Genomic DNA, 24862 nt, shown 5'->3' with positions numbered 1-24862 from the left:
AATACTGCTAATAGAAGGTAGTTAGCTTGGTTTTCAGATCCCAATGGTAAAAGGCTGGCCAGTAAAGGAAATATTTTAAGTACGTATAGACTAAATGAGTTAGCTTTTGATATCAGGAAAGATCAAAATTACATGGCAAAATGTTCAGTTTCTTTTTCTGTGAAGATAAAGACAGCAGAAAAGTATGGTTTGTACATTGGACTAAAAATCAACCCCCACAAATAACACAGAAGTACCACTACATGCACCACCGTGGGCACAGAACCTTCCAACCCCTTAGGTTCTCATGATTTATAGTCTCAGTTTATGTGGAAATCTGTTCCTTGAAAATATTAACCATTACAACTATGTCAAGTTTGTAAAATGCCCTTATATAACTTAAGTAACTTTCCAGGTAACAAAATGCCCTTCTGTAATTAGGTAACTTTCCAGGCCAGACTCTTCAGTTCAGACATGCTAGGCGCATTTACATGAGATGCTGACTGTGCAGTAGCGTCATGTGGCAATGCTATTGTGCAGTACAATTAGGTTACTGAGCGGCAGTGTCACGAAAAAGGCATTCGCCGGCGCTACTGAGTGGTAACTCGGGTCATGTTGATGCAGCTGCTGAGTCTTACAATGCAAGGAGCTAGATCTTGTCTCTCCAAATTGTAAACTTATACAAGCTAAATGTGTTGCTACAAGAAGACCACAGTCTGTGATGTGGACAATTCCTTTGGCTGGAAATGCTCACCAAGATGTCACAATTCTAACTCAATCAAACGAGTATCTTGTGTAATCCTTTCAGTTCTGTTGCTATTGTAACACAGCCTTCTAATGCCAGTTTGGCAAAAGCTTGACTAATATCCTGCATGGAGCTAGGAACAGCTGCCTTCTTCCTCCACAAATGCTTCACTTTCTGGCTGGCAGAGATTAGCATTGGTATTATCGTGAGCTGATTGTTTACTTCCTTGTCTGGAAGAAAACAGCTTAGTGGAGAGAAGGGAAAAGGAAAACTTGAAGTAAAAACCTCCAGCATAACAAGAATCAAGCACAAAATATATTGTGCTTTATTTTCTATGTACCTCTATATTCCTCCCACCCCACCCAATGAATCAGAAAGGTTGAGTGCAGTAGTGGTCTCGTTCTATAAATATAAACACACACACACCTGTGTTCAGTGCAATTTCTTGACTGTGAAGAAAAGCATGAGCGAAGTAATATGTACGGTATACCACAGTAAACAAGGCAGAAGACACTCTCATGTAACAGGTGAGGGTAAAATCCAAAATACAGTGTATACCCGTCTTCTCAATCCTCAAGCTGACATGGAACACTGATTGCAAATTGAACTTTACAAAGTTTCAAACAGAGACATTTGTTTTGAATTGTAAGGACAGTCGAAACTAAAAAGCAAAACTGTTACAATTTATTAAAGCAAATAGTTACCATGCAACATATACCATACTTAATCAAATAAAAGAAGTTTCATCCCCCAAATCAGCAAAGGTAAAAACCATACTGTCTAACATTAAGCTGTTGCCAAATGCAGCATGTGCTCTAACAGAAAACAACTATGAAGTTGATAAAATGTAAGAAACACAGAGTATGATTTTTTTTCTTATATTTTGGAAAAAATTTTATGTTCCAGGTCAAATTAGCCAGATCACTTCTGAATGCTTTGAATTGTTCAAAAATCATATATGGTCCTACTACTGGCAAGTATCCTCCACTCCAGACATTACAGTTTGAGCCTTCAGATACTTCCAAATCCATGAGCAGGCATCATACATGCAGGCCCAAGCCCAGGGGCTTGGATGGCCCTGAGTTTTGCCTGCCCTAAGCCAACAGCTGCAGGAGCAAGCTAGGGAAGAGTCCCTCATTTACATTAAGTCAGCATGTACCTGACCATATTTTGTTTTGGTTTTTAAGGAAAATTTTTCATGTCCCAAGTCAAATCAGCCAAATCAAATCCAAATCCATGTGAGTAATTCAAGAACCATATGTGGCCCTGCTACCGGCGAGCATCCTCCACCCCGCCTAAGGTTTCAAATACTTCCAAATCCTTTGGTGGGCATCCTACGTGCAGGCCTAAGCCAGAGGCTTGAGGTTCAGATGACCCCAAGTTTTGCTTGCCCTCGGCCATATGGCCACAGGAGCAAGCTAGGGGAGTCTCCCATTTCCATAAAGCCAGCATGTAGCCAAGATCATCCCACTGGAAATTGAAGTGGGAGGCTAACTATGAGGCTTTCATAGGGAGCCCTGTCTGCAAGGAGACAGGGGTACAACCCTCCACTACACTGTGCCATTTTAACTCCGTTATCTCAGTTAGGGTACTACCCCATGCCACATCCATGGTTTTCCCCTGTCAGTAGGAAAACTATCTTGGTGACCACCTTTTAGATTATTGTGTCTCTCCTGCCAGGCAAGTAAGAAACCAAAGTACGAAACCAAGTAAGTAAGAAACCAAGAACAAGAATGAATTATAAATTCATAGAAAATTAGTGGTGAAAGGAACCACAGGAGGTCCTCTAGTCCAACCCCTGCTCAAAACAGGACCATCCCCAACTAGATCATCCCAGCCAAGGCTTTGTCTAGATGGGTTCTAAAAATCTTCATGGATGGAGATTCCACCACCTCTCTGGGTAACCTGTTCCAGTGCTTTACTGCCCTCCTTGTGAGAAAATTTTTCCTAATTTCTAACCTAAAATTCCCTTGCTGCAACATGAGAGCATTGCTCCTTGTTCTGTCATCTGCCACCACTGAGAATAAAGCTATGAAGCAGGACACAGGCAATGGGAAACCAGAAACAAACAGGCAGGACTGATGACAGTAGGAATAGGCAGGACTGGGAAACTCTGAATCAATGGGCAGAAACTAGGAAAGTAAGAATAAGGAGTCAGAACCCAAACCAAGTGTCTTGGTGATTAACCTACTGGGTACTGCAAGAGCTGCTGCTTGTAACCAGGCACTCATGCCCATGCAGGCAGCTGGGGTAGTTAGGTTACTGGCACCTACACCCATTTAGGTAATCAGGGCCAGGTAGGGGGCAACATAGCCTGCCTGCTGCCTGGCTCCTGACTGTTTCAGACACTTTAACAAATAAGAAAAGCATCTTCAGAAGCTATAGATAACATGAAATGCTGGACATATGGAGTGATATGGGACTCCCAAAAATTCCATAACTCAACATTCCTACTCTAGCTAAAGCTTCTGATGAAGCCAAAAAAGTGAAAACTCAAAATTGGGTTAATCGGCAATTGTAGATATACCATATTTACTTAAATACAGGATGAGGTTCCCCCACCCCAGTCAGTACTTGCAGAGAATTGCATAATAGGGAAGTGAACACTGACATGCTGAATGTTAAAGCTTTCAATTAATGAATGTGCTGAAGAATTTGAAGCAATAGAGAGAGAATTGTGCATTTATTATCCTGCTAGTTAGTTAAATGGATTATCTGGATCCATTCCTTAAATACAGATTCTTTAACATCTCTAATACAGCTCTTTCAATTCTCCATGAATGTCCACAATTACATGTGATTATTCGTTAGTTTTAGTTTATACTTGTGACTGAAAATGTTTGATTAAAATTAAGGATGAGAAATATTATTTAGGTAATTATTAAACAGTAACTTAAAGACTGGACATACCTTAAATTAAAATATGTGTAGATAATCACTGCTTCATATTGAAGGAAGGAAGAATGGATTTTACTTTGATTTGGATTTTGCTATATCAGAACTTAATCCAGTGTGGTTTGGCTTGTGGTCTGTTTATACAAATCTGGAAGTTCATGTGTGGGGAGATTTGGGAAGTTTTTATGGATTTTGATTAGCATCTCCTCTAAATCACTTTAAAATCCAACAGAAACATAGCTCATGTGCCTGCCCTTCCTTTATTATCTGCTACAAGGATTTCATAGACATTAGGGCTGGAAGGGACCTTGTGAGATCATCCCAAGGCTTTTTAAAAATCTAAATATATGACATCAAACTCTTCTCCTCTGTCCAGGTGATGTGTCACCTGGTCATAGAAGGAAATGAGGTTGGTCAGGCGAGACCTACCCGCAATAAAGCCATGTTGGCTGTCTCTCAGAATGTTGCCTTCTGTTAGCCTGTTGTTGATGGTTTCTTTGATGACTTTTTCCAAGATCTTTCTAGGGATTGAGGTCAAATGGATTGGCCCGTAGTTCCCTGGACCTTCCTTCCTTTCTTTCTTTCTTAAAGATAAGCACCACATTGGCCTTCTTCCAATCTTTAGGAACCTCTCCCGAGGACCATGAGTTCTCAAATATGCTCGCCATTGGTCATGCTATGATGCCAGCCAACTTTTGTAGCACTCTTGGATGTTTTCCAGGAGCTTATTGCCAAAGAATTGTACATGTTCACCTAGACTGCACAGCGAGCTGGGCTGGAGCAGACCAGCTGGAAGGGGAACCTGCTGCGGGGTTTATTAGTTTCATGTGCCCTAATAGGGGTCCACATGTAGATGCCAAGACATTTACTGTAGAGCTAATTAGTCAGCTCTGCAGTAAATGTCTCATGTGGAGGTGCCCTCTGAGTGCCAGCCTGGCACTGCAGTACCTCCAGGCTTGGTGCACATTCCCTCCTGGGGAAGCAACTGTTTTCAAAGGTCAACAAAAAAAATAGGTTACCATCAATAGGTTTGTCCAATATGGCCCATGTACTTTATAGTCATGCTCTGTGTTAGCTGCATTTAATCAACTTCATAGTTGGTTTCCATTGCTAAGCACATGCTGCTTTTAGCAGCAGTTCAAAACTGGAGTATGTATTTAATTCAGTTTCTGTGTTGCAAATGTAAGATGAGGGGCTTTCTCCCTCATGCTGACTGGGGGGGAATCTCATCCTGTATTTAAGTAAATATGGTATATCAAAATTATTAAAGTTGTCATGCCAAATCCTACATCATCATAAGTGACATGAGGTCTGCTGACATGAGGTCTTCATTATGACTGATTTGGTCAAGAGGACTTCACAATACCTACATATATAGGCAATTTCCCTGCATAGGCTGGTTTTTACTTAGGAACACAGGTAAGGATCTATACCAAACTAATAGAGATTAAAATTATTATTTAAAAGGAACTAGCAATCTCTCCTCTTTAGTTGTCAAAGGCCTAAAATACACCAATCAGGGCTAGTAAAACTGGTACCTACAGACATATTGTATTTTAGCACAAAAGGGAGGACTAAATTATTTTGTTCAAGTGCCAGAAGAGATGGATTCCCAAGGATTGCGGTGGGGACAACACGACACTTATCAAATTTAGCAGTTTAGCCCATACTCCTCTTTGGATGTTCACGTATAACTCCAACTGAAGTGAAGTCAAAGGTACTCATGTCTCTGCATCTGAAAGCAAAATTTAGCCCCCAGTAAAAATGTTAATGCAGCTATATCAGAACACTGCTGTATCCAAAGGGGACTCTCCCAATAGATCTTACAAATAGGTCTGGACAAAGCACTCTTAGGGCTGGTGAGCAGGAGAAGCAAAAGAGAGGAATGTTACTAGGGAGGTGGATGATTTCAGGATGACTGAAACACTGCTCCAATGGTACATGCAATGTGGCTTTTTTCAAAGGAGTGTTGATATAGAAGATGTCACTATTACAACTGAGTGGAAAAAATGTCATCCCTCAAGTTTAGCTGTGTGGAAGAAAAACAATTGAAAATAAACAATATGATGCTGCACTTACCTTCCACAGGGACCCACAAGTAATTATACAATGTGGAATCAGCATTATTAGAGGACATTTTGAGGATGGAGCTCCTTTCTATGTAATTAATATGCATAACAAACATTCCCTTGGAATATTATTTTAGGTTGGGACCTTTCTTGAATTTATGCAGCTCCTTGATAGTATCCCTCTCTTCAATCCCCAGCAGTACCACAAAGTTAATATATTAACAGTCTCTTCCATCACCTGTTCTGGTAGCTTGTGCACATAAAGTAGCTGTTTAATTTCTTATGCAATCCTCTATGTAAATTCACTGTTAGCATAACTCATTACAATCCAGATTAGCATGCTCAAATATACATTTCAAAGAGACTGGATAATCATACAGGCCTTGAATCCTAAATGTTTAGCCTGCCTTGTTGCAGCAGTATGAAAATCACTTCCTGGTATCGTGAATATCATGAAAGATGGAAATTTAACAGTTGGTAGAGGGGCCTTTGATGGACTACGGTGAAGGCCAAGAGGACATGAATCCTCTGTATACCTTGGAGGTGCTTTCCTTGGTGGCACAAAGACAGAGGCATAACTACTCCAAGAAAGGATGGGCGATGTGGGCTCCTACCTCTTCGCTTAGCACTACGTGGATGAATGTGGTATGGGTCAAGGCAGAACCTAGCTGCAAATACTAGAGCAGATAAGAAGAAAGGATAGGTTCCGAGTTGTTTATTTTCCCTAATCCACATATCTACCCAGTAGCAGGTAATGTTTTAAAGACCATATTACGCACTTCTGTCAGAACAACAAGAAAACATGCACACCTGAAAATAAATATTCTACTAAAGAACTGAAACAAGAAGGGAAAAAAGGTAAGCACAGAGGTGATTATCTGAAGTCAGGCATAAGACAGGGCAGGGGTGGTGCGGACCCGACCCACAGATACACACATAAGTAGTAATTACCATATATTCTTACATATAACACACTCCCAAATATGCATGCTATTTTTGGAAGGTGCCAAGCAAGAACAAAGATCTTACTTTGGAGTATGGGTCAGTACCTAAGCCTGGGGTCTCTGAAGTGGGGGACAGCGTGTCAGGGTTGGGGTCTTGGGGGCTGGAGCCATGCACCAGATCTGGGGCACACTGGGGATGGAGGCTTTGGGGGCTGTACACCAAGACTGGGGGCTTGGAGACTGAGAGCAGTGTGGTAGGACCCAATCCATCTGTGCAAGCACTGAAATTGCACAGTGACTCCAACCCTGCACATGACCCTGGAGGCCGTATGCAGATCCAGACTTGGAACTAAAGTCCCTGTGAGTGCGCCCTGATAGGCACTAGTGAAGGCTACAACACTGAAATATTCCAGCTAGAATGGCACTGGGGCATGTGTGTGCCCACCGGGTGACATTTCCTTTTTAAAGAGTTTCCAAATACATTTCACTTGGAAAAGTTTCAGTTGTTATGTCTGTCTATACCCTTCAAGACTGACTGGTTCAGAGGGACATGAGCTTATCAGCAACAACTTACCTTGTCAGATGCTATGCAAACGGCAGAAAGAAAAACTTTTATACAGAAAGGAAAAGAGATACTGCTCCATGAGGTAGTAAGCCAGTTTATTACGTCAACTGAGATGAAAAAGGTAGTTAACCCCTGGAAGGACACCAGAGTTAACAGTCAGTCCAGGTAATGAAATAAGCAAATAGCATGTAATCATCTTAGTGGCTGCCTAGCACTTCAGAAATCTAAAACGCCTTCAAAAACTAAGCCTGTATTTCGGGGGGGAAAGGGGGGAGGGAGCTGCCAGGCTGTGGCCATGCTCTGTGCCCCAGATTAAAAAAGGGATGGAGCCTGCTGGCATGGAGCAAAGTTAAGGGGGGAAGGAGAGGGGCAGGTGGGGGAGTAGAGGCTGTCTATGGAGGGGGGCGGGGAAGGGAGGGAAAGAGTCTGAAGGGGGAAGATGGTGGCGAGGGAACGGCAGAAGTGGGTGGTTGGGCCAGACATCAGCTATAGCCCCAACACCAGGTAGGGGCTGGAGCCCAAGCCGCAGCAGCCATTGCCTTCCTGTCATCCACCCCTTCATACTCAATTCTTAGATGAGTTCTTCCTATCATGTTAAATGGGGTGGCCACATCTTCGAACTGAGTAAATATGGTAGTTCACAATTAAATATCCTTTCGCTTGCCACCAACAAAAACAAATACCCTCCCTTTCTGGATTTCCAAGTGCAGCTTTTGTTCTGCATTCATCATTTAGACCTCAAGCAAGCTGCCCACACACAGATATGATATAAGCTCCTGAGGAGCTTGCTCTCCTGCTTGCAAGTAGTAAAATCGACTTGGTTGGCCTAGTGAGAGACATGGTGGGACGAAACTTTTGACTGGGCAGTACACATAGAGGGCTATAGGTTGTTTAGAAGAGATAGGAAGGGGAAAAAAGGTGTGGGCGGGTTGCGCTCTATGTTAGGGGACAGTATACCAGTTCTACCTTCCAAATGGGACCAGAGGAAGGCTTAACTGAGACCCTGTGGATCAAACTTCAAGGAGGGCAGGGGGAGAGGGATCTGGTAGCAGGGGTTTACTACAGGCCACCACATCAGGAGGAAGAGCTGGATCTGGAATTCTCCAGGCAGCTGGGGGAGGCCGTGCGTGCAAAGGAAGTTGTGGTCATGGGTGATATGAATTACCCTGACATCAATTGGGAGGAGCAGTCGGCCAGGTCTAGCCACTCATGAAGGTTCCTGACATGCATATGGGACCTGAACCTTGTGCAGGAGGTACTCAGCCCCACTAGGGAAAACGCCATACTGGATCTGGTATTAGCCCCTGGGGGCGACCTGGTTGGGGAGGTGCTAGTAAAAGGGAGGCTAGGGGACAGTGATCATGAAATGATCCAGTTTGCTATTCAGAGAAAAGTGGGAAGGATAACTAGCACAGTGCAAATGCTTGACTTTAGGAAAGCCAACTTCAGTGTGCTCAGGGCAGTAGCCAGGGAGGCACTCAGAGCCCAGGGGGTAGCTAATATGGGGGTCCAGGAAAGGTGGTCCTTCCTCAAGGAGGCTATCCTTGGGGCACAGCAGGATGCAATTCCTCTGCGCAGGAAGGCAGGAAAAGGGTCCAAGAAACCTTCACGGCTGAGCGCGGATATCCAGGCTGGCCTGAGGGCAAAGAAAAAAGTGTACTGGCGGTGGAAGCAGGGGGCAGGGACCAAGGAGGAGTTCACCTCCTTGACCTGAGCTTGTAGGGATTTGGTAAGGAAGGCTAAAGCAGCACTAGAGCTTAGATTAGCTTCTGGGATTAAGGATAACAAAAAGTCCTTTTTCAAGTATATAGATAGTGAGAAGTCTCGGGGCAACATTGGACCCCTACAAGGCAGGGCAGGGCAGTTGGTGACGGACGCATGAGAAAAGGCAGAACTCTTCAACAAGTTCTTTGCCTCCATGTTCCTGTCTGCTGACAATGGGGTGCTCTCGGGTGATAGTGTAGAGAGGCCCAGGAAGGATGCGAGTCCCCCGACTGTTAGTTCAGACCTAGTTAAGGATTACCTGGAGGGCTTAGATATATCCAAGTCAGCGGGCCCCGATGACCTTCATCCACGGGTGCTGAGGGAATTGGCTGGTGTCATTGCGGAGCCATTGGCATGGCTGTTCAAGGACTCCTGGTGCTTGGGCCAGGTCCCTGAGGACTGGAAAAGGGCCAATGTGGTCCCTATTTTCAAGAAGGGGAGGAAGGAAGAGCCTGGCAACTCACTTTTATCCTGGGGAAGGTCTTTGAAAAAATTATCAAGGGCCACACTTGTGAGAGCCCTGCAGGGGAAGTGAGGTTGAGGGGTAACCAGCATGGGTTTGTGCAAAGACGATCCTGCCTGACTAACCCGGTCTCTTTCTATGACCAGGTAACAAAGAGCTTAGACGTGAAGGAGGAAGTTGATGTCATCTTCTTGGACTTCCAGAAGGCCTTTGACACAGTGTCCCACCCAATTCTGGTGGGCAACTGAGGGACTGCGGCATTGACGAATGCACAGTCACATAGGGGGCAAACTGGCTCCAGGGGCGCACCCAGAGGGTGGTAGTGGACGGGTCGATGTCGACCTGGGAGGGTATGGGCAGCGGAGTCCCCCAGGCCTCAGTTCTAGGGCTGGTGCTGTTCAACATCTTCATTAGCGACCTGGACAAGGGTGTGGAGCACCCTGTTCAAGTTCGCTGATGACACCAAGCTGAGTGGTAAAGTGAATACACCAGCAGGCAAGGACCGCATCCAGGCAGACCTGGATAGGTTGGAGAAGTGGGTGGATCTGAACAGGATGCGGTTCAACAAGGACAAGTGCAGGGTGCTGACCTGGGGAGAGGGAACCAGCATTATGGTTATAAGTTAGGGGCCGATCCTCTCGGCAGCACAGAGGTAGAGAGGGATCTTGGAGTCAGGATTGACTCCAGGATGAATATGAGTCGCCAATGTGATGAAGCAATAGGCAGAGCCAACCGTACCCTGTCATACATCAACACGGGCATCACTAACAGGTCCAGAGAGGTCTTGCTCCCCCTCTAAGCAGCGCTGGTCAGGCCGCAGCTGGAGTACTGTGTCCAGTTTTGGGCGCCGCACTTCAAGAAGGACGTGGCGAACCTGGAGAGGGTCCAGAGGAGGCCACTCGTATGGTTGAGGGCCTCCGTGGCCAGCCCTATGAGGAGAGGCTGAGGGACCTGAATCTCTTCAGTCTCTGCAAGAGAAGACTGAGGGGGGATCTTGTGGCTGCCTACAACCTTATCAGGGGCCAGCAGCAGGGACTCGGGGAAAGTCTGTTACCAGGGCCCCCCTTGGAGTCACTAGGAACAATGGCCGCAAGCAGAGGGAGGATAGGTTTAGGTTAGATATTGGGAAGAACTACTTCACAGTAAGGGTGGCCAGAGCCTGGAATAGGCTTCCCAGAGAGGTGGTGCTCTCACCTTCCCTGGAAACCTTCAAGAGGAAACTGGATAGGCACCTGGCTGGGGTCTTATGACCCCTCCTGCCCCCAGTGCTCCTTTCTGCCTGTGGCAGGGGGTTGGACTAGATGATCTGTCTAGGTCCCTTCCCACTCATTGATTCTATGAAGAATTGGTGACAGAGCCGATGTAAGAAATGATAAAGCAAACAGCTTATGTGCAGAAGTGTCTGTAGAATTGTTTGCTGTTTGCTTTATCATTTTTCTATTAAAGTATCTAATGCTGAGGATAAAACAATTGTATTTTTTCTGTGCCGTCCTTTCAGCATTCAGTAGAACTCACCAGGTTGCCAAAAAATATTTACTTCTAAAAAAAAATTTTTTTTTAACTAATTATTATCCAAGGACTAAAAATTATTTTAAAAGAGAATGTGGAAAATAACAAGCAAAGATATCAGATAAATTATAGGGCAAGGAAGCTCTCTCCTGGGTATGGCTGATAAGATTTCTCATGTCTGTTAAAGAGTCTTTAAACTGTTTGTTTTTTCTAGATGTTGCAGTTCCCATTAGCAAGAACACATCCAGCTGGTAAAGTGCACTTAGAGGAAGAATGTGTTAGCCTACCCATCTTTTTTTCAAAACCTCTTATTCTGGAGGCAAAGCATCTTCTGTGTTAACATCCTATTCCTGCACAGCAGGAAACTGAATTTACATCATTTAGAGCTATTTTTCAGGCCATCCACAACTCAACTGACTTCAGTCCAAGCTACTGCCTCCCAGCTCAGCTGAAAATAAAACCAATGATGTATAGAAAAGTCCAAATGAATACATCAGAATTACACAAGAGAGCATGGACCCTCTGTGAAAGCACTTGCATCACAGATGAGGAAGTGCTCTGAGACACAATCCCTCTACCTGTGATTGCTTTAGATATAGGGGGACAAGTGCCATATATGGGTCAACTTGAGACCCAGGTCCTGCCCATTGAGACCCATTATCTGGTCCCCAATGCTTGCCCTGGGTCTCAAGTTGAGTCACATGCTGCAGACACTAAACAAGCCCTGTATGCTGGCCTGGGGCATGCACTGCACATGGCACCTGTACAGGGCCAGTCTGGGACATGCCCTGCCAACCATTTGCTGGATTCAGCACCCACAATACCTGCTCTGGCTGGTCCAGGACTGTGCTACATGCAGTGCCCTCTCTGTCCAGTCTAGGATGTGACCAGCATGTGGTGCTCGCTCCAGTTAGTTTGGGACACACGCCCCATATGTTGCCTGCTCCAGCATGTCTGAGGCAAGCAGCAATGGTCCTGGACTGGCCAGATCAGGTGCTGTGTGCAGAACAGTCCAGGAATGGCTTTGGTGGGTGCTGGATCCAGCATGCACTGGGGAAGAGGCACGTTCAGAGGGGCCAGTCCAGCCCATAGGGATGGCCCACCCTATTAACTCAGTCAGTGGACCACTCCTATACCAATCCTCAGGTCCACATAGCCAGGCAAGTTTGACATCTCTGCTTTAAAGCATTCTTGCTGAAATGGATTATGGATGGTTACAGCTAACTAAGAAAGACACTCAACAAAGTGTCAAGAGATCTTCAGTTAGTCTGCCAAATTTTAGTGAAGAAGAATGAAATCTGGACAAAAATCAATGCATGGCTCAAGAATTAGTGCTATGAAAAAGATTTTTCAACATTTGACTATTATGGTATTCATTAATACAGTGCTCATCTTGGCATATGGGATCTAGGGTAATAGTCTTCCAGATCTATTGTGAAGCTGACACAACTGATACAAGCATTAAACTCAGGAGGAGGAGGAAGATGGTGGGGACAGATCTGTGTGATCTGTATGTGTATTTTAATGTACAGAAATAATAGAATAGAAAATTAGGGTTGGAGGGGGCCTCAGGAGCAGAATTAGTCCAACCTGTTGCTCAGAGTAGGACCATCCCCAATTAGATCATCCCAGCCAAGGTTTTTTCTACGCAGGTATTAAAAACCTCCAAGGATAGAAATTCAACAACCTCTCTGGGTAACCTGTTCCAGTGTTTTTACTACCCTCCTAGTAAGAAAGTTTTTCCTAATATGTAACTTAAACTTTGCTTGCTGCAACTTGAAACTATTGCTCCTTGTTCTGTCATCTTCCAACACTAAGAACAGACTAGCTCCATCCTCCTTGGAACCACCCTTCATGCAATTAAAAGCTCATAGTAATCCCTCCACCCCCCCGCCCCAAGTCTTCTCTTCTCCAGACTAAATGAGACCAGTCTCCTCAGCCTTGTCTCAAAAGTCAAGTGCACCAGCCCTATAGCTATTTTCACTGTTCTACACTGGACTCTCTCCAATTTACCCACATCCTTTCTGTAGTGGGAGGCCCAAAACTGAACACAGTGGTCCAGATGTGGCTTCGCTTGTGCCAAACACAGGGAAAGAATCACTTCCTTTGATCTGCTGGCAACACTACTACTAATGTAGCACAATATGCAATTAGCCTTCTGCTCAACAAGGGTACGCTGCTGGGTCATGTTCAACTTATTGTTCACTATAATCCCCAGGTTCTTTTCTGTATAGCTGCTTCTTAGCCAGTCAGTCCCCAGACTGTACCCCCAACCTCTACAAGTGCATGGGACTGTTCTGTTTGAAACACAGAACTTCATGAGAAAGCTACTATTAAATCCCCAATCAGTCTTCACTTCTCCAGGCTAAATAAGACCAGTTTTCTCAGCCTCACCTCAGAAGTCATGTGCCCCAGCCCCCTAGCCATTTTCGTTGCCCTCTGTTGGGCTTTCTCCAATTTATCTATAAACTTTGTATAGTGGGGGCCCAAAACTGTACCCCAGATGTGGCCTCACCAGTGCCAAATAGAGGGCAAGATTCATTTCCCTAGATCTGCTTGCAGTGCCTCTACTAATGCAGCCCAACATGCCATTAGCCTTCTTGGCAACAAGGGGGGCACATTGTTGCTTATATTCAGCTTATTGTCCACTGTAACCCCCAGGTCCTTATTCTGTAGAGCTTCTGCTTAGCCAGCCATTACCCAGCCTGTGTGTGGGATTGTTCTGTCCTAAGTGCAGGACTTTGAACTTGCACTTATTGACTCTTATGAAATTTCTTTTGGTCCAATCCTCCAATTTGTCTAGGCCTCTCTGAATCCCAACCCTACCCTCCAGCATATTTACTACTCCCCCCAGTTTGGAGTTATCTGGAAACTTGCTGAGGAAAAGCAAAGTCAAGTAAATGAGAAAACAGCAATGGATAAAGGAATTTTACTTCTTTCTGTTGGGCAAACTGTACTAGCGTATTTAGTAGTGGTTCTGAAGTAGATTCTAAAGCGGCATATGATTTTAAATCTTGTGGTCCAGGACACTTGTTTATGTCTTTGTACAAATGAGAACTATGCCTAAGGGACAATGGATCTCTCTCTGACCTCATGTACACATGAAAAAAATATTGACTTGACTACGACATCTCCACTGACGATGTAAGAGTCTGGATTTTCTTCATATCAACTGTCCTGTGGTAACTGCTTGTGTGCCCACCTTTACACCACAATACATTAAAAAAAAAACCCATGGTAAATAGGTCTCTTTCATTGGCCTAAGTAAGTAAACTAATGCTGGTGGTGCAGATGACCTGATCGTGATTAATTGCCTAAACACTGATGACAAAAAGGTTCAGGTGCTTTAATCCATAGTGCAGTATGGAAGAGATCTCTCACTTTTGGGTATGTACTTGTCTTTTAATGGAAAAAACACATTCAGGCTCTTTAATTTTGAAAGGAAAGCTGTTGAAATATTTTACTGAATCTATATCTTCAAAAATCAACACTTCCATAATGCTTTTATTAATAGGAGTTTATGGATATCATACAGTGAATGTTAATGTAGGACTTGCATTAAGGAAAAGACATTGGGTTTTGATAAAAACATAAATAATGGGTATTGTCTACCCCCCAGAAAGACAGAAAATATAGAGTCAACAAAGGAAAATTACATGAATGACAGCTACATGCCAAGCAATATCTCTCTAAAAGTGAAGATCCATTAACCTTGAAACTCATTTGTGAGCACTGCTTTTGGCTGAATGTCAAACTGCAGGTAAGCAGAAAGTTTACCTTATAAACTAACAATATGGGCCCCAAGAAAGTGAGCCTGCTACATCTCTTACACCCAAATGGCATTGTTTTAACTTCTGCCTACATCTTTTAACCTCTTTGATGGTATTTCTATGGATTGTTATAGTTTGTAACTGGCAGAAAGCTTTGATGTATGGTGTCCAAAAACTGATGAAGACAGTAAAACTCAGTATCTTTAATGAAGAATCCCATCCTTAAGCCTTGTTATGTTGCCTTCTAATGAAAAATAGAAGAGATTTCAAACTCACAGTTACGTTTAAAAAATTAGGGAATTATATTATGCACACTTAAGGTCTTAATATAAAGCCCATAGACACAAATGACCTAAACAAATAATTTCTGAAAATCCACTGGCCTGGATCTCCCTTCCTTATTGATTGGTGGGAGCAGCACAGGGCTTTTAAAGGGAAGAAATGAAAATAACCTGGTGGCTGCTCCCTCTTCAAAGGCTCTAGGCCATGTATATATATCTGCCTCCCAATCCTCGGTCCACTGCTAACAAAACAACTCCTGCCACAAGGCACGTAAGACAGTAGCAATTAGGCAGAGTAGATAGCTTGGGGTGCTCCAAGTATGCACCTCAGTGACATTTTCACGCTCTTTCTCTCAGGTAAGCCCTAGAGAGATGTTGGGAGTACACGAGAAGGAGCATTCAGGTCTACCCTGAGCCACTTAGGGTCATTCTTGTGCTGTCTACTCTGCCCAGCTGACTAATCAACCAACAAAATGAACTCTCTTCCCATTGAGCTTTCCATTTTTGGACCATACCTACGGGTTAGGGAACTCCCCTCTTGTCAGCACGGAGGCGGAAAAGGATCTGGGGGTCATCACTGACTCCAAGATGAACATGGGCCGGCAGTGTGGGGAGGCAGTTAAGAAGGCCAACCACACCTTGGCATGCATCCACAGATGCATCTCGAGCAGGTCCAAAGAGGTGATCCTCCTCCTCTATGCGGCACTGGTCAGGCCGCAGCTGGAGTATTGCATCCAGTTCTGGGAGCCACACTTCAAGAGGGATGTCGACAGCATCGAGAAGGTCCAGAGGAGGGCCACTCGTATGATCAGGGGACAACAGGGCAGGCCCTATGAGGAGAGGCTACGGGACCTGAACCTGTTCAGCCTCCAAAAGAGAAGCTGAGGGGGGATCTTGTGGCCTGTTATAAACTAGTCAGGGGGGGATCAGCAGGCATTGGGGGAGTCACTGTTCCCCCGAGCACCACCAGGAGTGACCAGGAATAACGGTCACAAGCTGGCAGAGGGTAGGTTTAGGTTAGATATCAGGAGGCGCTACTTCACGGTCAGGGTGGCTAGGGTCTGGAACCAACTTCCAAAGGGAAGTGGTGCAGGCTCCTACCCTGGGGGTGTTTAAGAGGAGGTTAGATGAACATTTTGCTGGGGTCGTTTGACCCCAGTACTCTTTCCTGCCATGGCAGGGGGTCGGACTAGATGATAAGTATACCAGAGGTTCTCCAAGGTGTTCAGATTCCTGTCACACTCATGCCAGTCAAATCACTTGAAACATTCAATAATTCCCTCATAACTGTTCTATTCCCAAAAGACTATCAAGTGGTCACAAATAAACTTCATCAGAAAATGAAGTCAGATTTTTTAAAAAGTATTTTAAATACTTTTAAATGTCTAACCATAATGATTAGTTGAATCACTTGCCAAGGAAAGGAAAGATTGGGACTTTCAAAAGACCATAATGGATTTTGGCACTTAACCCCAATTGAATTTCAAAGACAGTTGGCAGTTCCACTTTGAAAATACCATGTCCTATGCAAACCTCTCTAATTCAGCGAGCTCTCCAACTCTGACAGTGACAAAAGAATCTTTTTCTAAATGCAAGGCACTAGACCAGATCAGAATCTGCCACTAAGGCTTTTGAAGGGTTGCACTGATTTCAGCTTTGGGAGCATCCAGTGTAAAGAATATTCAGTAACTAACTACTACTACCTCTGTTGTCCTCACTCCTCATGTTGACAAAGCTGCCATTCTCTTTTCTGACAGCTATCAAAGCAACTTATTTCTTTCTAAGACCCTACCTGTTAGGCAGAAAATAGAAGCAGTTTCAGAACTTTGGTTTAGATAAAACTCTACTACGTTCCAATACCTCCTCAAATCACACTGACTTCCAAACCTAGGGAAATATACAGACTTGGAGTCTTCCACAGATCTCTGAATCCATTTTCTTTGGAGCATACTAGTTCTCTGACCCTACAAAATAAGACCTGTTAAACATGTATAAGACTAAACATCTCTCATTTCTTATAGCCTACTTATTTTTTTCCTACAGCCTCATTCACCAGGAAAGAAATTTTACATAGAGAAAAACTATTTTAAAATCTGCAAAATGTACAAGCGTGACATCACAGTGTATACGTTCACTTGGGAGTGTGTACTGAGTTTGTCTCATTCCTAAGAGAAGGTTCATTTAAGTATTCTGTACTATTATGGCAAGTTGTCCAATATTTTAGATCCAAGCAAGTTCTGCATTTCCTGAATAGTCCAATCCCTTTTTCTCATGGTTCTCCAAAAAAAACCCAGGTAATCTCTATTGGACAATCCAAGTCTGTTTATTTTAGGCCTTCGGGAAAATATAAAAAATTATCCTTGAAGCTTATAGGTGCATACATTAGAGCTGTCAAAAGGATAGAATATTACTTTTATTCTACCTGTTAGTGCTATATGACTGGCAGTCTTGCAGCGACAAATTATGGGAATGTGAAATTCTCATATAGCTATTGAAAAAAGGATATTTGTGTAATACTAAACACTGAAGTAGGACAGAAGGATTTTTTGCAGTAGAATGGATTGTGCACATTGACGCATGACTGGGAAACACAAAACAAGATGGCTCATTTCAAAAACATCATTAAATTACATTTAGCAAATTGTGATAAGATAGTTAAACTTAATTTCACTAAACTGGCTCTGGGTATTTTGTTTCCACAGCCCTGATGTACAGGCTGATGTACATGTCCCTTTTCAGAATGGAAATATTGGAGCTCATGCTGCAGTTAATTAGACCTTTTCCATTGACCCTGATGAGAATAGGATCTAGCCCCAATATGCATTAATATTTAGTAATGGTTAGAACAGAAAACACAATGATATCTTGAGATTTGGCACGAACATTTTACAAACTCATGGGAGATAAACAGGTATGGGAATTAGATTTGCATGAAAACAAGGTAAAGGTACCTACTCAACTCAAAGAAAACAGTAAAACTCAGAAGCTGAAGATTTAAACACTGATATCTATCTTACTGTGTTTTGGTATTGTTTTTAGTCCTTACTCAGCACCTACTAATGAGTTTCCTCATCTTTTTATTTTTAGGATAGTGAGAGATATGAGATATACAGCTTGACTTGCCCCTATTGACTTCAGGATCAAATGCATAGTTAAGCAATTTCTCTCTCTACTATGCAGTTTAACTGTTATTGTGATTTCTGTACCTCTTACAGGCTGTATCTGCTTTTTCAGTGATTAGGGCAGATGGACACAAAACCAATTCCTTGTCCACCAATGACAGCAGAGGAGAAGAGGAAGGGAAGCTCCTATAGACTTTTAAGAGAGATGAAGGGAAGCCAGGCTCCTCTTTGCTTTAACTCATTGCTTTAACTTCTGCCTTTCTCAATTATTTGCAAGAAGCTGTGCTGCACTACCTCAGCTCAGGTTACTTTCTTACATCAGCACCAAAGGCAGGGCCAGCACCAGCAGCCTAAAGACAAACTTACTGCTGTTTGCAACAGTGCTAAGATGTGCACAGGTGTGGGACCAGTGTCCTCTCCAAAGTTTCCAGTAGCCTGTGGAACAACAGAGCAAGCCCATAACTGTACCTCTGATTAAACAGAAAGGAGAATGCTTGGGGGTAAGAAGACAAGAGTCACAGTAAGATAGCCAAACTAATAAGAATAACTGTTGGGTTGGAGAGATGAATGGAGAGATATCCCAGGATGGAACAATGCCTGCCTACTCAAGATTGGCCAAGCAAACCTAGAAGCAGAAGGGCATGACTCACTAATTCCTGGCCCCTCTGTCAATCTGAGGATGCTGAATGGGTGAGTAAGGGATTCCTCTTAGGATACTGGAAGAAAGACACCCAGTAGGTAATTTTCTGTTTCCCAGATGCTCTACGAAGTGGAGAAGACATGTAGCATTCCTCCCTCCTTCTGCTACTCCTAGCAAAACCAGAAGTTTCCACAGCCAGACACAACTGTTAATGCAGAGGAAAGGAGTTTCAAATGATTTAAAAACAACAAACCCCCAAAACAACCTGCCCCTCTCCCCCACCAAAACCTAACCCTCCCTTCCCCACTCAATCTTAGAGGATGATGATTTACTCAAACACTATAAAGTGACCTTAGTTCAAAATATTTGGCAAATGGCTTTTTAACTGCATGCACGTCTTATTTCAGTCAGTGGGGTATTTACATAACTAACCATTAAAGAACTAGGATTTTAGCCCATTAAGAATTTATATTCTGAAGTGCCTTGATAAAGGATAATTTAAATTACAATATACCGTGGCTCATAGTGTATTAATGGAAAAAAATTCACCCTGCTCTCTGGTATCTTTAATGTTACTTTGAATGCATTGTTTTTGTAGGCAGGCAAGGTTCTTTGAGTAGATGTGATATCTTTTATTAGACCAGCTGAGTAGTTGGAAAAAAGTTCTTTGCAAACTTTCAGGTACAATCACCCTTCTTCAGGCATAGGGACTAAGAGTCTCTGCTGTTCTGAGACTCCAAGGAATGAAAGAAGCTAAAAGTGTAACAGGATGTCAGTGAGATTGTAAATAGGTGAAAATTAGGGAAACACTCATAGCCTAGATTTTGCCCATATTAAGGTGGTGGCCTGACCCCTAGTCCTGACCTAGTAAAAAGGCTATACATATCATTTAAAAAATGTTTAAATTTAAGAAACATGTATTTACTCTAAATAAGAAATAAAATAAAAATGACTTATTTTTAATTGAAGTGCATAATATTTACCCCGCAAACTCAAAGCTCCATCTTCTTTGAAATCACCCTTCAGATAGTCGAAGGCTGCTAGGTCCTTTTCTTCAGAGCTGCTGCTTAGCCAGTTGGTCCCCAGCTTGTGGCAGTGCATGGGATTGTTCCATCCTAAATGCAGGACCTCATGAGATATCTTCAGGTCCAATCCTCCAATTTACCTAGGTCTCTCTGAATCTTAGTCCCACCCTTCAGCAAATGTGCTACTCCCCTCACCTTGGTGTCATCTGTAAACTTGCTGAGGGTGTACTCCATCCCATCTTCCAGGTTGTTGATGATATTGAACAAAACTGGCCCCAGGACTGAGCCCTGGAGCACTCCGCTTGGTACTGGCTGCCAATTAGACATTAAGCCCTTGATTGCTGCACTCTGAGCCTGATGATCCAGCCAGTTTTTTATCCTTAGAGTCCATTCATCCAAACCATACTTCCTTAGCTTGCCTGTGATAATTTCATAGATTTCATAGACATTAGGGCTGGAAGGGACCTCAGAAGATCATCGAGTCCAGTCCCCTGCCCGAAGGGGGCTGGACGATCCCAGCAAGATAAGCATCCAATTTGCTTTTGAAGGTGTTCAGTGTAGGTGCTTGAACCACCTCCGACGGCAGGCTGTTCCAGGCCTTGGGGGCTTGGACAGTAAAGAAATTCTTCCTTATGTCCAGCCTGAAATGATCTTGCAGTAGTTTATGACCATTCCACCTCATCATCCCTGGTGAACAAACGTTCCTCCAGATCCTGGTGGTCACCCCTGATAAACTTATAGGTGGCCATCACATCACCCCTGAGTCTGTGTTTTTCTCTCAGCCTGTCATCATAAGGTCTGTTTTCCTGACTTCTGATCATGTGCGTGGCTCTTCTCTGCACTCTCTCAAGCTTCTCCACATCCTTTTTGAATTGTGGAGCCCAAAACTAGATACAGTACTCTAGCTGCAGCCTCACCAAGGCCGAGTACAAGGGGAGAATGACATCCCGGGATTTGATTGAGAAGCATCTATGGAAGCAAGCCAGCATTTTGGTTGCTTTACTAGCCACAGCATCGCATTGCAGGCTCATGTTCATCTTGTGGTCAGTGATGACCCCCAAACTCTCTTTCTTCTGTAGTGCTAGCCAGTGTAGCACTGCCAAGCCTATAAGGATGCTGCAGGGTTTTCTTCCCAAGGTGGACAACCTTGCATTTTTCAGTGTTAAACACCATCAGGTTCTCATCCGCCCATTTGCTGAGCCTGTCCAGGTCAGCCTAGATCACCCACCTTCTTCGGTATGGATGCTTTGCCCCAAAGTTTGGTCAGGCATGGCTTGACCCTGGTGAATCCATGTTGCTGGTTCCTCATCATCTTCTTCTCCAAGTGCTTAGAAATTGATTCTTGGAGGATCTGCTCCATGCTTTTCCCAGGAACTTATGGGAGGCTGACTGGTCTGTACTTCCCCAGACCCTCCTTCCTCCCTTTCTTAAAGATGGGCACTATATTTACTCCTTTTGAATGGTCTGGGACCTCCCTTGACCGCCATGAATTGTATGTGTTTGTACACAAGGGATGCTACCAAAACACAGCAGTCAACAACAACAACCTAAAACTTATATTAGTATCCTGAAGGCTCAATCAGATTGAGGGGATAGAGGCCCCATTGTGACAGGTATGTTACCAATACAAGGACTCAGTTCCCAAAGTAATTAAAGCCATTTCCAAATCTCAGGCCATACTTCTGATTTCAGACATTGCTTAAAGTGTTCTTATAAAAGCCATACCATCTTTCCTGGATTTTCAGGCTGTTTTTAAGTGCTTGAACTGTTGTCCTTCCTTTGAGCTGAAAAGAGGCGGAGTATCTTAACTCAGAAACATGTTAGTGTTATTGTATAACAATTGTACAACTGCATCTTCTCCCCTACCTGGAGTGGCCACTGGAGGCAAGGGGAGCTGAGCAGTACCCAGGCAGCTGCAGCAGCAGTGAAAGCATCCCCACTGGGAAGCTGTGCATGCTGACTGGGGTGGGGCTGGGTGGGAGCACAGCACGGGCCACTCCAGGTAGGATTGGTGGGGCTAAGTCCCACGTGGAGCACCTTGGGGGCGGCCATGTGCTGAATGTGGGGGGTGGAATGCCCATGCACTGCACCACGTGAATGAACTCTGCTGCATGTGCCCTCTGCTCCCTCTCTTCTGCCACCTCTAGCTGGCTCCCAGGACCTAGCAAGTGGACAACTCCCCGCTAACTGCCCCCCCCCCAGCACAAGATATAGAAGATATAGGAGTAAGATTTTATTTTGAGCTATTAGGCAATTGCCTCTATAAAAAAAATCAGGATAAGACTTTTTAAAAAATATGTTGCAGCAGATGTTTAATTTTTAGCATGATTTGGTTTTTTATCTGTAATTTGTTAAATTGATATCTTCTGAAATATTTTCTGTGTGCAACCCTTGACAGCTCACCAAAACACATTAAGTGGTCTGCCAGTTGAAGGTTTCCTACATGGTGTCTTCAATGCACAAAGTTATACAGAGACTGACAGCTACGTAGCATGGTCTGCCGTATAGACAGGCATGCATGTCACAGTACATTACAATCTGTCCACCCAAACTTCTTCCAAAGCGGTGGGATCACCAAGACAAAAAAGCAAATTTGCTCATAATCTTAATGTTTCGTATGAGAATTCTCACCATGCATTCTGTACCAAGAATGGAAGCTGTGAACCAATCTTGTACTGCTTAACTCAACAAAAATAAAGCATACTCACACTCCAGTTGAGAACTTGTGCTCAATTTTAAATACTTCACAAAGTGGAGGAAAACCTCATAGTTTCATAGTTTGTAGGGTCGGAAGGGACCTGAGCAGATCATCGAGTCCGACCCCCTGCCATGGCAGGAAAGAATACTGGGGTCAAATGACCCCAGCAAGATGTTCATCTAACCTCCTCTCAAACACCCCCAGAGCAGGAGCCAGCACCACTTCTCTTGGAAGCTGGTTCCAGACCCTAGCCGCCCTGACTGTGAAGTAGCGCCTCCTGATATCTAACCTAAACCTACCCTCTGCCAGCTTGTGACCGTTATTCCTGGTCACTCCTGGTGGTGCTCGGGGGAACAGTGACTCCCCCAATGCCTGCTGATCCCCCCTGACTAGTTTATAACAGGCCACAAGATCCCCCCTCAGCCTTCTCTTGTGGAGGCTGAACAGGTTCAGGTCCCGCAGCCTGTCCTCAAAGGGCCTGCCCTGTTGTCCCCTGATCATATGAGTGGCCCTCCTCTGGACCCTCTCCATGCTGTCGACATCCCTCTTGAAGTGTGGCGCCCAGAATTGGATGCAATACTCCAGCTGCGGCCTGACCAGTGCTGCATAGAGGGGGAGGATCACCTCCTTGGACCTGCTTGAGATGCATCTGTGGATACATGCCAAGGTGCGGTTGGCCTTCCCGACTGCCTCTCCACACTGCCGGCCCATGTTCATCTTGGAGTCAATGATGACCCCCAGATCCCTTTCCGCCTCCGTGCTGACAAGAGGGGAGTTCCCTAACCTGTAGGTATGGTGCTGGGTGTTCCTCCCGAGGTGCATCACCTTGCACTTGTCTGTATTGAAACCCATCCTATTCTCGGCCGCCCACCCTTGTAACCTGTCTCCTACTGATAAAAAAAAGTGAGAGGGGGAGCATGACTCCTTCCCATTATGCACAGGCTAAAATGATGATTACTTTACTGCATCTGCCTTCTCTCAATTTTCAGTCCAGATATAGTACAACTGAGGTAAAAAGAAAGCCCCACTTGTTCAAGTTGGGATGACTAGCTATTTAATGTCCATCACAGAATACTGAAGGAACTTGCACAAAATCACAAGTCACATGATTGGAACACGGCAAATGTATAATGTACACTTTAAGAAAAGCAAAAAAAAGGTTATCCAGGCAACTATGGGTCTTTTAGTCTGATCTCAGTAATATGCAAGTCTTTTAGGCAAAGCTTGTAAGAAAAAATAATTATAAAAAACAAGAAGGTAAATGGAAAATATGAGAACAGGAAACATGAGCTTAATGAAGATAGATCATACCATAAAAAGCTGACTTTTTTTTGACAACATAACTGATTTTGGAAATGTGGTAGATCTCACCTATCTAATACAGTAGTTTCTCCAGGGAAATGACTAATGCAATTGGAATAAATGAGAATTAGTAGAAGTAAAATGTGTAAAGAACAGACTAAAGGGCAGATGAAAAAGGACAGAGGTATTAGATGTGTCAGGTGTTGAAGGGAAGTTACTTTGTGGTCTTCTCCAAGTTTTTTTTTATATAAAAGTTTATAATCTGAGGATCTTCTCTAATAGTCAAAATAACAGAAAAGGAAAACAAAACAGGTGCTTTTAAAAAAATCAACACTAGATACATTATTTGAAAGTCTAATCCATTTAACCTATAGCAGTCTTAGAACTAAACTGGGACAATACCAAGGGAAACAAATAGCAAAAACGCTTACAAATACCCAGCAATATTACATACCAATGAAGTATTTTAATAGCTAAAGTTCTCCACATGAAAAAGTCTCTCCCTCTGCTTTATATCAAATCAAAGACAGAAACCTTGTTATAAGGTCAAGTATTTCAGAAGGAACTTGCTAATAAGCTGCTAAACAATTATTTTGATCAATTAGGTCATAAACAGCTACTGAAATTAATGTGGCTAGTCACTGATCTAATTAGAACTTTGTCCCTAATCTTTACAAATGGAATGGTTTGAAGAAAAATGAATATCAAATATTCACTTCATCAGAAAATCTACAGGGACATGTATTTTGGCCTTTAGTTCATGTGTAACTAGCTAATACACAGGGGCAGCTGAATCCAATTGTATTCATCCCTTCTTATGTGCATAAAGTTAGGCTTGTGAAGTTTATTCACATGTGGGTACAGTGTACTTCACTTACAGGCATGCAAGACATATGCACAGTCTGCTTATGTGCATAACTCAATGCCCAATTTTTGTTCACTGCTTACACCATAAGAAATTCTGGTTCTTGACATATTGGCTAAGAACCTAAATGGCTTACATGTACACAAACTCTTAGCCCTGCTGTCTACTTTGTACCCTAATGGTACTGTGCTTAACTGCACGCTAACTAACTGCCAGCCTTATAGTT

General features: G+C 43.7%; 1 protein-coding gene across 1 annotated transcript in view; it reads right to left on the bottom strand.

Moving 5' to 3' along the window:
- SLC36A4 (solute carrier family 36 member 4) overlaps positions 1 to 24862 on the bottom strand; it is a 251046-nt gene that overhangs the window by 4868 nt on the left and 221316 nt on the right. The window lies entirely within an intron of this gene.

Source organism: Crocodylus siamensis, chromosome 1 (assembly GCF_052110815.1).
Source record: "Crocodylus siamensis isolate JL-2025a chromosome 1, ASM5211081v1, whole genome shotgun sequence".
In the NCBI taxonomy this organism is placed as follows: domain Eukaryota; kingdom Metazoa; phylum Chordata; order Crocodylia; family Crocodylidae; genus Crocodylus; species Crocodylus siamensis.
This window is presented reverse-complemented; position numbering and strand designations above follow the sequence as displayed.